We start from the raw sequence: 14,520 nt of genomic DNA, 5'->3' as shown, positions 1-14,520 counted from the left end.
TTACTTTTTCATCTTATTTCTGGAATATATTTTTGTGTTTGTGTGTGTGTTAAAAACGAAGACGTTCCATATGGACAAAGTTAGGTTTACAAACATAAGATGGAGATAATTTGTATACTTGAAACCAACACAACCAGTGTATCCCATTTTCTTTTGGAGTTTGGCGTAATGCCTGGATTTTTTCAAGAGCTGGGTGGAGTGTCGGCTACAAAATCCTAGAGAATATCAGATTCTAGTCCAAGGTTCTGAAAGGGAAGGTGGATTTAAAATAGCGACGTCAATTATTTTGGAAAGAAAGTGCTTTGTATGTGGAGCTAAGATCTAAAAAGAAAATGGCCTATCGGTTTACTGTCGATATATATTGTGTCTGCTTATTATAATGGTATTATGCTATTTTTCATAATATCGTATTGTATAGTTATCTGTGCTAGTGATTAATCTAGAGAGTTTTCTTTCCAACTAAGTGTCGAGAAGTTAACACTTGTCCTCATAATGTTTCACCTATGGTTAATATTTCTATGATGTGGCTCAAAAGAGCTCTTGAAAATAACTGGTAGCCATTAACAGTTTGCTTATTAAAGGTGACTCTTAACTCTGCTTCCCTTTATTTTCATGCCCTCTTCGTCGACAGTAAAACTTGCTTGTGTACCTATGTTTATGTTTTCCTGTCATTAGTTCCTTATGGAACATAGCTAAGGAAGCTATTTCGCTTTATATTACACAGAAACCGAGGTATACACTTTTTTATAGATCAGTAAGTCAACTTAAGCGGTGGTGACAACAGGGCCAACAGTTTCCTGAAAACACAAACACACCGACAGGTTCTTATCTACTGCTTAGCGTTCTGTTGAATGCTAATGTAAAACAACAAGGCTCAGAGCTTTTTCACGGGTCTGTAAAGTAAGTCAGGCCCTGTCGTTCTATTACATTACCATATCCCTTTAAACCTTGAAGAGCATCTCTGTTGTCATTTGCGGGTGGTAATCCTATTCATGATTTATTTTTAGTCTGAATTACCCAGTCGAGTCCTTACGGTAAATATGTCCTTGTATGAAATTCAAGAATGCATTTCATCCTTGCTCTAAATATTATGTATACGTGTTGCAAAAAGCATAAAACACCGGGAAACATAATCCAATCTCTAGAGTAATAAAACTTGGTAATTTGAAAACTTGTAAAAAAAATTCCCAAAACCCGTGATTGATGAAGTTTGTGTTCCGTGGATTTTAGTTAATTATATGCTGAATACCGATGACAGATTTGGAAGAAACCTTTGCAAATTTGGAAAAAACAATAAATACTAGTAATACTGATTTTTGTTGATCTGTTAAATGAGTTTTTTTGTAATGATAAAGAAATGTATAAAAATCGCAAGTAATGCGCTCAAAACGTTACTTGCTAAATCTATATTATCAATAGTGTTTATTTTTTGCAAAACAATTAAATATAACTTGCGCTTAATTTGACATTTTGAAATCTTAAAGCATTTAATTTTAGTGAATCATAAAAAAAAACAAATAGATAATATCAGGTCCTGATTTCTGTATTTTTAATCAAGTCGTATGTTAAGACTTTATTTTCAAAAATTATATTAAATTCTAAATATGTTCTAAGACTGCAGTAGAACTTCACGCTTAATAACATAATACTTTCTTACATTAGTTTTTAATCTAAATTTTGCTCCACGATGGACTTTATTGTGATATTAGTTATTTCTTTCATGCACTGTAGGTCAGGTATTTGAATTTATCATCATCCATGTCGCATCGGCTTATCAGCAAAACGAACAGTCTACATTTAATAATATTCCAGCAGTAAAGTACATCAAATTGTTCAAAGTAAATAGTTCAAATTACCTTTGTATTTTAATTTAGTAGGATATATAACAATTATTGTTAGCTTTTATACCCCGAATTCAGCCTTTTTGATAAGGAGCTGTATACTCCAAAATTAGCTTATCTCAGGGGAATTGGCACAGTCCAACGACACGCCAAGCTTTTAATAACATGTTTTAGTACTTCGTGGAAATTAGACAAAAGAACTCCACCAAGTGAAAAGTATGTTTTTCCTGACTACAACTTCATTGCCATTTTCCATATGTAGAATTGTTCCGACAATTCTAATCTGTTGCATAGCTGCGAGTAATGCAATTTGATTACAGATTCATTGTGACTTAATAAAAGACACAATATTAATGTATTTATCTAAGTTTTCTGAAAAAAGTATTTGTGTGTTAATAATCTTCTTTAAAGCTAGAGTAATCCTATAACATGTTATTTTCTTTAAAACTTTTACGTTTTTATAAAAACAACATGTTGAATTATTTTTAATTATTAAGAATGTTTGTTTGTTTGTAATTATGCACAAAGCTACACAAGGGCTGTCTGTGCTCTGCCCACCAGGGGTATCGAAACCCGCTTTCTAGCGTTGTAAGCCACTTATTAAGAAAGAAACGCAATGTTTCGTGCTGTCAGACATACCTAACAAAAATGCTTGATTTTGGTTGTGAGCAAAAACTTTCAGAGATAGCTGTAGTAATATCTTTTTCGAAATAACAAAAAATAAAATTGATGGTACAGATCAGAACATCTATATCACATTTCGTGCAAATCCGCCAAATTTCCATCGTCTTACTGGCTCCCAAAAGGAAACGCAGTGAATACATGTAAGAATTTTTTTAACGTGGTAAACTACATGTGTATAGTAACATCAATATTATCGACCCATATTCATGTCTGCATGTTTCAACCTCCATACATGTCTGAAACTGATATCCTACAGTTCACTTTTAACGATAACATCTATTATTAGTAAGTTAATTTTGTCCTATGAAACAGTCGTGATTTTCATGGTCTCCGTGAATAGTATTTTATTTAAATAAGTCTAGTTCTCTTCCTAAATTGTCAGGTCCGTTTGTTATAAATAAATCATATACATCAAAGTACATTTTCTACAGCGGAGTTACATCAATTAGTTTCTTTGTTAGCTAACTCTAAGTTTGGGTCTTTGTTTACTGTTAAACACAAAGCAACACAATGGACTACCTGTGCCAGCCCACTGCTGGTATCGAAATAAGATTTTTAGCGTTACGAACGCTCAGACTTGCCGCTGATTTGAGTCACCAAAATTGGAAAATTTCTCAAAATAAGTTCAAATGCTATCATTTTTACTTTCATTTTATTTCCTAGTAGTAATATGTACACAATGCTAGTAAACTTGGATATGTGTTTGTGAAATTTGCTTATAACACTGAATTTTATAATACAAAGCAGAAACCCAAATGTACATGACTATTATAAAGTTAGATGGTCTATTCTAAAGTCCATAACTCAAACAATATTTATTATAGAGCTCTTTGTTCAGAATTTTATAATACAAAGCAGAAACCCAAATGTACATGACTATTATAAAGTTAGATGGTCTATTCTAAAGTCCATAACTCAAACAATATTTATTATAGAGCTCTTTGTTCAGAATTTTGTTCCATCAACTGATAAGCCTCATTACTACACGTTTCCTTTGTTAGGAGATTTCACGTCGATAAGATCTTTATGCTACACTAGCGTTATTACCATTGATGTAGTAATTTTTTATAATAGTAATTATAACGTTTAGAGATAACTTGTTAGGAGTTATTTCTTCAGACAGGAGAGCTCTAGTATGCTTGACGCTGAATTTATACAGTCCTAAATAAACAAAATTGACTATTAGCGCCCCTAGTGACATCATTTTTTATACTGAAATCACCTTTCCCATCATCTCATTAGTTGACCTACCAAATATTATATTTTTCTGACGATTTGTTTGCTATGAACGTCAGAATAAACAACTAGCTTTACAAACAACAACACTGTATAATGAATTAATTTACCAACGATCTTTTTTGTCAAATGAGAGTAATTCCTATAAAATCTCATTATTTTTTACATAACTACTGAAGAACAAAGTGATACAGAAATTGTAAGTGTCGTTTCTCATAATTAAATCAATATTTCTAAAGATTACTTAAATGTAGCTAATGAATTATAAAGATCTGTTAGCCAGGGGATAAAGTACTTAATGCGGTAATGTATTATATAACTTAAGCAACAAGATACACAAACCTATCATCCTTCGATTAAACATCCAAAGGTTTCAAAATTCTGTGCACAAAAATAAAGTTACGTGCCATATTGGCTTGCAAGATTTATCTAAGTAGTTGCGCGCTTTCTTTATAAGTTTGAATGAATACATTTAAACTAACTTATATAGACAGTTATTATTTCCAGGAAAGTAATAATACCAATAAATTCATCTGAAGGTTTTATTCCAAATATTTGTTTAGTATGTCCGTTTTTACTCCTTTTAATCGTAACATTTATTTCTTTCAGATACACAAAAGATTTGTAATTGAAAGTACCGCCAAGTGACCGTAAGCTAGAGAAAATGAACATACTAATCTCTCATGTATAAATACCACAGTTATGCAAGAGCGCTCTTTATTATATAAAGCCATAGGTGTACACTGAATTAATTTTATCTTCAATAAAATTTCAAGTGTCCAAAATGACGTTATTATAATTAACGAAATTCCTTCTTTAAAATAGTCAACAATAGTTTCAAGGAATTACCTGCTTTACTTATTATTAATTTGTTTTAGTTTCATAGAATATTAACGTTACAGTTTTCACATTTCATTGAAGCTATAAGAGTTATTGTTTAGGATGTATGATAGCACATTTCAGTTGTCTGTTGATGAGCCATATTTCATGGCACTTCAAGGTCGTGTTATGCTGCAACAATATCTATTACAAATTTAAAAGTCTTTGCCATCAATCCTAATCTAAAAAGTTAATTCTTCATATGGGTGAAAAACCCGGAACAAAACGGATTCAAGAAGAGTCTGTATGTCTAATAAACGTTAATGACTGGATAAGTCTTCCTGTATAGGCGTTTCTGTAGCTATTAATACCAATGGACAAAGTTTACTCTTGTATAATTTATATCTAGGAAAATTTTCAACGTTACGATCGATCAACGAGGCAAATTTTGAATTTTTTATTTGCACAAGGTTTATTTATATACATTTGCTGTTATCATAATTACTATCTTTAAAGTATTGCGTAAAACTTCCAGTAAATGTGAACTATTGTATTATTTTTCTTTTGACAACAAACAATCATTCTTAAGAAAATTAGAAGATGCTCTTGGAGAGATAAGACATTTATTAAAATATATTGAACTGAATAATACAAAATATAAGCATACTTTCTCAAACACACCAATAAAGTTATTACATTCAGTAGCTACACATAATTTCATTATATTGAAAAATAAAAACCATATTTTAAGATTTGAGACAATTACCCGTTGAAAACATCGTGAAGAAAATAAAATAGGTTAATAACTCGTTGAGAAATGTTCGTTTAAAACATTTATCATATTTTCCTTTTCAAAATAAAAAATCAAAAGTTAAATAACATTTCTTTTCGGAAATTTTTTCATATATATATATATATTCAAGCTAAGAAAAAACATTTAAAACCATGAAGACTTAAAGTCCAACTTTTAATTAAGGTATTTTAATTAATTGCCGTAAAATTCTTGTGCTTCGTTTAATTGCTTTAACATTTGTTAGACCATTATGAATAAGTTCATTATCTTCACTATTAAATATTCACTTATAGACTTGAAATATATATACACATGCTCATAATTATTGTCTTTGATACTAAAAGTTCAGGTTTAATGGAAAATTCTATGCGGTGGACTCTTAATTCACCTGAAAAATTAACATAAAGAATTCTCTATTCTCGAAACTAGCTTTCACGAAGGAAACGATAATAAACTAGTGTAATAAGGTTTGTGTAAGTGCACTATGACATAGTTGAATAAACAAGCAATGTTCCTTTTCATTAATATGAAGAAAAAGTATTACAACGCTATGAATGACTTCATAAGCACAAAAAGTATTAATCAAACAAACAACTAATTCATGACGAAATTTCTTAAGAATTGGAGGTTATCGCGTATAATGAAAAACCAGATCGCGTGTCGTGAGGTATTTTTCAAATGGAAGACAATTACGAGCAAAGCCATGTTTGTAATACAAGAGTTTTTTGTTTTCCAAACTGGAACGTTATTTAGGCGATAGCCTTTCCAAGGTTATATCCGAAGGATATCGACAATTTTATGAAAATGTATTTCTTCGTTATTATGGCTGATATCTGAACTTATAAAGGCCCCCTAAGAGATATATTTTAATGTATGTGTTTTTACTATAGATAGAGAGATTTGAATCAAAAGACAAGAGCCATTCATACAATAGATATATTCGATCACCAGGTGATTATGTTATCCACATTTGGTATTATAACATTATTTTAATAATCTTATTCTAACCTGCTGAAGTAACAAGTTTAAATAGATATTTACCTAGCTGTTGTAACTAACGCTTGTTAAGAGCAAGTGATGAAAATGATAGGAAGGTTGTCAATGTAACCTTCGAAATTATATCAGTTACCCTTAATAAAGTGTTTCTGATGTCTTAGTCAAGCATGTTTAAGTAATTTCACAACTTAATAACTTAGAAATCTAGATGTGAATAGATTAAGAACATTTATCGAAAAAGGAAGACACACTGGTCCAACAACTTTTAGAATGTATTCCTCTCAATTAACTGAAAGTAAGCGTGAGCTCTGCTTAAGAAGTTCAGCCCAAAATGCTTTTATTGGGTAATAATGCATAATTTAGGGATGGTCTCCATCTTTCGGGCTAAGACAAATTCAGTCCAGTCGTTTCTCTATCTGAATTTGCTCGGTAGGTTTTAAACTTCAGTATTTTACTTGTTTGAATCCAATGAAGATATCTGTATACTGATATTAGTTGTAAAAGTGAAGTATACCGCTGATATTAGTTGTAAAGTGAAATAACATAACACATCAGCAAAACATCTCAATAATCATAATAATCCTTTAAAGAAAGAACGTTTCATTGAAACGAAATTATGTATTGGTACAAACTTTAGAACGAAATGGGAAATAAAATCACCAGACCGTTTACAAATCGGAAATGTCCTTTACAATGAACTAAAACATTTAGAGATAAAAAGTTATATGTAGCGCAACTAAGTAATTGATGATATATATATATATATATATGTTTGTATAACTCTTGATTTGGAAAAAATAAATAGGGGGGCTTTCAAAATATATAATACTTATTGTCATGAAACAACTTACCCTTGCATGTGCAAAAAAGTTAAAATTTGCAAATATTTTAACAAATAATTTTTGTTGTTTTCAAATACTTGCTCCACAAAAAAAATGTCAAGCATTTCATTAATAAGTTTTGAAAACTGAATTTTAAGTAAAGATGCGCATTAATAATCAGTAGCGATATAATACTCGTAACTAGTAGCAATGTTGTCATAGATAAACAATAAGATTTAACTCGGTTTAATAATCAGTAGAGCTATAATACTCGTAACTAGTAACAATGTTGTCATGCATAGACAATAAGATTTAACTCGGTTTAATAATCAGTAGAGCTATAATACTTGTAACTAGTAACAATGTTGTCATAGATAAACAATAAGCTTTAACTCGGTTTAATAATCAGTAGAGCTATAATACTCGTAACTAGTAACAATGTTGTCATAGATAAACAATACGCTTTAACTCGACTCTACTGATTATTAAACTATAATACTCGTCAACATTGTTACTAGTTTCATGGATAAACAATACGCTTTAACTCGGTTTAATAATCAGTAGAGCTATAATACTCGTAACCAGTAACAATGTTGTCATGGATAAACAATAAGCTTTAACTCGGTTTAATAATCAGTAGAGCTATAATACTCGTAACTAGTAACAATGTTGTCATTCATAAACAATAAGCTTTAACTCGGTTTAATTCACATTAAGTTTTTAATTAATATTTTGACATACACACATACAACTAAGTTATGAATATTATAGAGTGTTGTTTATTTTATTTAGTGTCAATAAAATGCTTACTTAGAAACTAAGAACAGTAGTTCATACTTATTTTTGAAACATTTTGAGCAGTCTACAATGTCTTAATTGAATCAAATGTATCCCTTACAAGTCAAGTAAGTACAATACGAATATCATTGACTTAACATCCTTTTTCTTTGTTTCCGCATTTTAAAAATCAATAAACATTTAGTTGGTTTTGAATCAATCATTTTTAAATCGACGAAGTAACCGCAAGGTAACGAAATACTTTTGTACACTGTATAGTAACATAGAAGACCCGTATTTCTAGCGATTTTGATGAACAATCATTTTTTCATGGAGGAAAATAACACTTAGATTCGCGATGAACAATGTATCTAAAACCATTTACAATTATTTTTTCCCGAAGTTTTTGATACACTGAAATTACGTCTGCTTACCTTTAAATTTCGTTCTCAAAGCTGCAGTGAATAATAGCTTTACAAGCAGAACAGGTGTATTTTGTCTCTTTATCTCAGAACTAGAATACCAGGAGCACACACACCGGTCACCTTTGCGTCAAGTCGGTTGTCAGTCGGTGTGTGATTTCGTTGAAAGGATTGGGCCAACAAGTAGACACACTGTTAGGCGCTACTAGATTTGTAATATAAGTCAGCGCCCTCTATGACCCACTTGACAAACCACTAGTATATAATTCTGAGAAGAAATTCTTATTCTATTTTGATCCGTAAGGAAGTCAAGTTGCTAGAAGTTTTTTTTTCTGTGCACGATTTGCTAAATGACAGGGTTATTATGATTATACGAAACTTGGTGAACTCTAACATTATATCCTCCCACAATCTTTCCACGCTGCTGTCTTAGTAGTAGTTCGATAAATTCCAAATAAAATCTGTAAGTACACTTAACATCATATGACTCCAGAACCTTTCTTAGGTTATGTACATTAAAACTCGAAGAATCAGGTAACGTGTTACATTTGAGAACATATGATTCTACAGCAAGGATTCCAAGAAAGAAGATCGTGTATATGGTAATTTAGAATTAGGTTTGCTGTGCTCATATATTTTGGAAAGTTTCATGTGTGTGTATACTTACCATACTGAACATATAAATCAACCCCTAACCGATTTAGAATTTAAAAATATTCCTAAAATTAAAATGTGAATAGAGGTTTAGGAATCTAATTGTTTAGTATACATGTTGAGTTCCAAACAATTCTAATACTTAGAATTGTTTTACACGCTTGGTAGTCCTATAAAATTACATTATGCTTTTACCTCAAAACAAGATTATAAATTAAAGTGTGAATAGAGGTTTAGGAATCTAATTGTTTAGTATACATGTTGAGTTCCAAACACTTCTAATACTTAGAATTGTTTTACACGCTTGGCAGTCCTATAAAATTACATTATGCTTTTACCTCAAAACAAGATTATAAATTCTATTTTCTGGGTTTATTAGTCTTCTTGTATATAATGTATTATGATATGTATGTAACTCATCTAAAGATGGAGCCCCTGGTGGCTAAGCGGCAGGTCTAAAAGCTATTGCATTGCTTTGTGGTTAAAGAACAAATTAAGAAAAGAAAAAATATCCACTGCTTTATGTTTCAAATACATTTAAATACTTATTTTGAATGGCTTAAGATTAGCTAAACATTCAGCTATAAGTTGAAAACTTAAATTCCCTTCAGTTATTTTAAAAGCCTAATTTTTGTGATTATACTTTGTTTCTATTAACGTATTTTATAAAATCTAATAAGTTTCAAGCAATGACGAAAAATATACTTAAAATATGAGTGATATTTTTGATAGATTTTATTTCACACGGTAAGTTGTGTAAACTAAAAGTTCAACTGAAAGTTAAAATTTAGTTACAAAAAAAATAGAGTTCCCAAAGTTAGGCTACAAGACAAATACCAGTAATACGGAATGATAAATAATATGAATTATCAAGCCATTCCCTCAAGACAAACGTTTGAAAATCTTATCGTGTTCTTGTATTTTTTCTTCTTCTCACACACGTTGTTTAGATATTCGTGATCTGAATAATTTCCTAATTTAAGTCATTATATATTTTTATTTCTGAACCCACACTGAATTTATTCGCATTTTATTAGTAGGAAGCTCTATATTCCATGTTTCCCTTGGAAATACTTCAACTGTCGTCGCTTATTCTCAGCTTGATAGCCATGTTTACGCATTATTTCTCAATACTGCAATCTCCATTGTGAAAGCTACTGTGAATGAAGACTGAGTCAATACCACACTGCACACATCTCCTATAGGAGAACGTCAACTTTCGAGACCAAGTTTTAAGCAGACCTGTCCATTATAGCTCTACTAGAGGACTTGTCAAGTATGGAGTTGAGTGGAATTTATTTATATGATTTCAGTTTCATCAGCAATTTTTCACATGAAAACAGCCATTGACTTTGAGGTGTGGCTTGAAGCTTGCGAGTGTCAGCCCACTTCAAATACTTGTTTCTTATCTTAATAACGGTTATGGGAAATATGCCCACTCCATTGTAATAGATTTCGGGGCCGAGTGGTTCTTTTTCGTAACTATGTCTTTACTTTATAGATGAGGGCGTTACTCTGAAATGGGTTGGGGTGTGGTTTCGGTGCTCGTTGCTGTTTTAAACGCTCTACTGTGTGGTGTTTTTAGTTTTAATGACTTTTTTACTAGAAGTGTTGTTTCCTTTTTAACAATCTTACTGCATTTTTATTTCTATTAGAAAGGCTCATTATTGCATCTACAAATATTTTAACATACACAAATGGTTTATATAAAGCCATCTGTAAATATCACATCCATTATTTTGACTGAAAATATCAAAATTTAATTTCTCATACTTTACCTCGATTTTAACTATGGAAAAATATTATGCTCATGAATTATTATCTTAAGGCCTGAATGTAAAACAGTTCCAGTTTGCAATTATCAGTGTTAACGAAGCATTGAGTATCTGTTGCGTGCGCCAGGGTGAAGCTAATCTTTCCACTTTAACAAATATATATATATATATATTTGTATACACATGTGATTAGTTTCTGAAACATATCAACCCCTGATGAAAGATAAGACCAGAAGTAATATATAGAAAACGATGACGTCAAATTTAAGATAATATATGTCTTTAAACAAAAATTACTTTTAAGAAAACGTGAACTATCTTATCAAAATAAAGGTATTAAGGGTAAAATGTGCCTTAATGTTAACATATCCTAAGAACTTAGTACGACTGGGTTTACTTAATTAAGTGATATTATTTAGATTATTTCAAGCCATATAAAAAGATTGATGAAAATTGATTAGATCAACATATAAAGTGGTCTCAAATTGTAACACATGAGCGGACATAAATATTATATTAAAGACCATTTTTAATATATATGTTTGTTTGTTTTAGCGTAAAGCTATACATTAGGCTACCTGTGCCCTGTCCACTACGGGGGATCAAAACCGGATTTTAGCGTTGTAAGCCTGTAAACTTGAAAAGTTTATTTAGGTATCACTATTCAACTTTCATAGTTTGGTAACGTAACAACAATTTTTACGAACATCTTTTGATATTTTCTCGAAGTTTTTCTTATTAAATAATCTGAATTTCAACAGTTAAAATATTCTAGCTACTTTTTAAGTTGTTTGTTTGAAGTTAAACACAAAGCTACACGATCGTGAACTGAAGGAGGAATTAATATATGAAGTGTTTCTTTTGTTTGGTTGTTGAAGTTAAGCCCAACGCTACATAATGGGCTATCTGTGCTCTGCCCACCACGGGTATCGAAACCCTGTTTCTAGCGTTGTAAGGCCGCAGACATACCGCTGTGCTACTGGGGAGCTACTTTTTAACTGTAATCTTCCATGAAATATTTCTATTTTCATTTAGAAAATCTTTAACGCTTAGCCTTAAAACACTTATGTCTGAAACTATTGATAATCTCTATGTAGAGCCATTTACTTTATCATTTCATGGTCTTACGATGTGATAGTTAGATTTAAAAATATATTTTAATTTGTTCAATGAACGATTATCATTAATCATCCAATGTTAGACCAAAGTAAACACTTTTGGTTAAGCCTTATTAAAAGATGCGGATATTAATAACGTAAGTAATGTTTATGATGTACTCATCTTGGCACTAGATATCCTACTGTGATGTAGTAGTTCAACTTAATACAGGAATATGGTGCAGGTGCTGATTATTTTTATGGTGCACTTTTCTGGACACTATTGGTCACAGTATTATGCTGGAACCTTTTCCCATCTCATTTTTTTCTGTAGAAGAACCTTTCATGTTATCTTTCTTCATAACGAATAAATAATATAAAGTCACATACACTCTGAAGAAGACAGCTACTCATCTTTCGTTCCCTTTCCTTTATCTCACGATTACAACGACATCCTCACATCAGTATCTGTCAACACTCGACCTAAGCCAATCTGCGAATCACTCAATTACAGCAGAAAACAACTATTTTAGAAACTTAGGAAACTCACTGAGAAACGCACAAGACATTATAAACATGCTAACTCGCTAATCTATAACATAAAAATTCGAAATATACCCCATATCTCACATTAAAAGCACCAATCACAATAGGAGCACATGATCAGAACTTCTGCAACAAGTGGCAACAGATCTTTGAAAACACCTCATTAAAACTCATGAATATTACCAAAACCTTCTGTCAATAATCTAGATAAAGAAATTTCCCACTATTATCACCTTTACAACCACTCGCTGGAATAAAAAGAATTATAAAGAGTTACAAAGAGAACTGATACATTCTTACTTAAAAAAGATTAACAAAAACCAGTCTCTTAACAATAACACCAATTCTAAAAGTGCTTCTTACAGCATTCTTTCCAATCCTCCTCTTTATCGTAAAAAAACTACCATAATGTCATGCACTTTAACAGAAACAATCAGAAATCCTTTACCTCACAATGAACATCTTAAAAGAAATGTTTAAAAACACTTCACCCTCTAATACACATAAGCCTTCTCAAACTAACAAACCTGTTAATAATATTAGTGACCTCATAAATCGCACAGGTAACGATGAACACTCCCCACATATCTGTAACATTGTTAATTTTTCAGATATAACTCTCTCTGAAGTAGAACTCAGTCTCCATAATAAAGGTCTCAACTTCTGCCCAAACAATAACTTTGTTAATGAACCCGAACTTCTTTCTGACCTAAGACTTCGCGATTTTTTCATAACAAACTCCACCCTACTGAAAATCAACATACACCGAACTTCAAAGAAAAGTCTTTGTGGACACCTCCACCAAACCTCCACATTTAGAGAGTTATATTAAAGCACTAGAAAATGACATAATACAGACCTTAAAATCTTCCAAGCAATGTCATAATAATATTAACCAAAATGCAAAAACTGCTCTAAACAATCTTAAATCGAACACCAATAACATAATAAAGCCAGCAGACAAGGGTGGGGCTATTGTTATTCTTAACAAAGATGACTATATTGCTACAAGAAACTCTTACAGGATCATACAGCTCAGTTAATTAAAACCGTAACTGATAAACTTAGAGAACTCCACCAAAGCAATAAAAGTAACAAAGAAACCTTCCAGTATTTGAAGCTTGTCCAGGCAGATTTACCGAAAATATACACCAAGCAAACAATCCCGGCAGACCCTTAGTTTCTAACACAGACATGGTTACTGAAAAGCTGTCTGCCTTTATTGATAAACACATAAAATGTATTTCCTCTACCCTCCCTTCTTACATAAAGGATACTACTCACTTCCTTAATATCATAGAAGATATCAATACCAACGAACACTTACTGCCTAACAGTCTTCTTTGCACAATGGATGGTTCTTCACTTTTCACAAACATTCCACAGAATGAAGGACTAGTAACTCTAAAGTCCGCCTTAACCCTTTTTAAACAACCAGAATCCCAAACAGTAAGTGATTGTGCCAGCCTTGTCTTAACTCTGAACAACTTTGAACTCATTAATGAACATTACCGTTAAGTTAACGATATTACAATGGGTACCAAAATGACACCCAATTATTCCAATATTTTTTGAGTCATATTGAAAGCCAGCTTTTAGAACTAAGTCCAGTAAAACTTCATACATGGAAACGTTACACAGATGACATATTTTTCATTTGGACAACAGGTTTTGGATCACTTTATCTCATATGCAAACTCCTTTCACAAAACAATCAAGTTTACTCTCCTACCCAAATTAACTTTCTTGACATCACTGTCTTTTTAAAGAGGAATTTTACACACCGATTTGTGCAAATAAACCTACAAACAGACCACCCCACTCAAACGGAACATTACCTACAGTCAAGCTCTTAGATTAAAGAAACTCTGTTCAGATGAAACAGATTACAGAAAACACACCAAGGATCTAAAACAAACCGTGTTACAAAGATGATATAAAGATACCGAAATTGACAGACAGATCGAAAAAGTTAACAACACTCAGCGGAAAAACATCCTAAAACAGAGTAACACTAAAGTTTCAAATAGAATTCATCTTATTATTACTTATCACTTTA

The 14,520-nt window shown here is 31.5% G+C and overlaps 1 protein-coding gene and 1 long non-coding RNA gene across 2 annotated transcripts in view; one reads left to right on the top strand and one right to left on the bottom strand.

Moving 5' to 3' along the window:
- LOC111083799 overlaps positions 1-2,062 on the top strand; it is an 18,471-nt gene extending 16,409 nt beyond the window's left edge. The window contains exon 3 of the long non-coding RNA XR_002609254.1: positions 2,052-2,062. This is a non-coding gene — a long non-coding RNA (uncharacterized LOC111083799). The remainder of the gene's footprint in view (positions 1-2,051) is intronic.
- Positions 1-8,544, bottom strand: part of LOC106475292 (FMRFamide receptor-like) — a 63,200-nt gene extending 54,656 nt beyond the window's left edge. The window contains exon 1 of the mRNA XM_013935987.2: positions 8,402-8,544. The gene's annotated coding sequence lies outside the window, so the exon portion shown is untranslated. The remainder of the gene's footprint in view (positions 1-8,401) is intronic.
- Between the last annotated feature and the right edge of the window lie 5,976 nt (positions 8,545-14,520).

Source organism: Limulus polyphemus, unplaced genomic scaffold (genome assembly GCF_000517525.1).
Source record: "Limulus polyphemus unplaced genomic scaffold, Limulus_polyphemus-2.1.2 Scaffold145, whole genome shotgun sequence".
Classification (NCBI taxonomy): domain Eukaryota; kingdom Metazoa; phylum Arthropoda; class Merostomata; order Xiphosura; family Limulidae; genus Limulus; species Limulus polyphemus.
The sequence above is the reverse complement of the archived record's forward strand: the minus strand, read 5'-3'. Positions and strand labels throughout refer to the sequence as shown.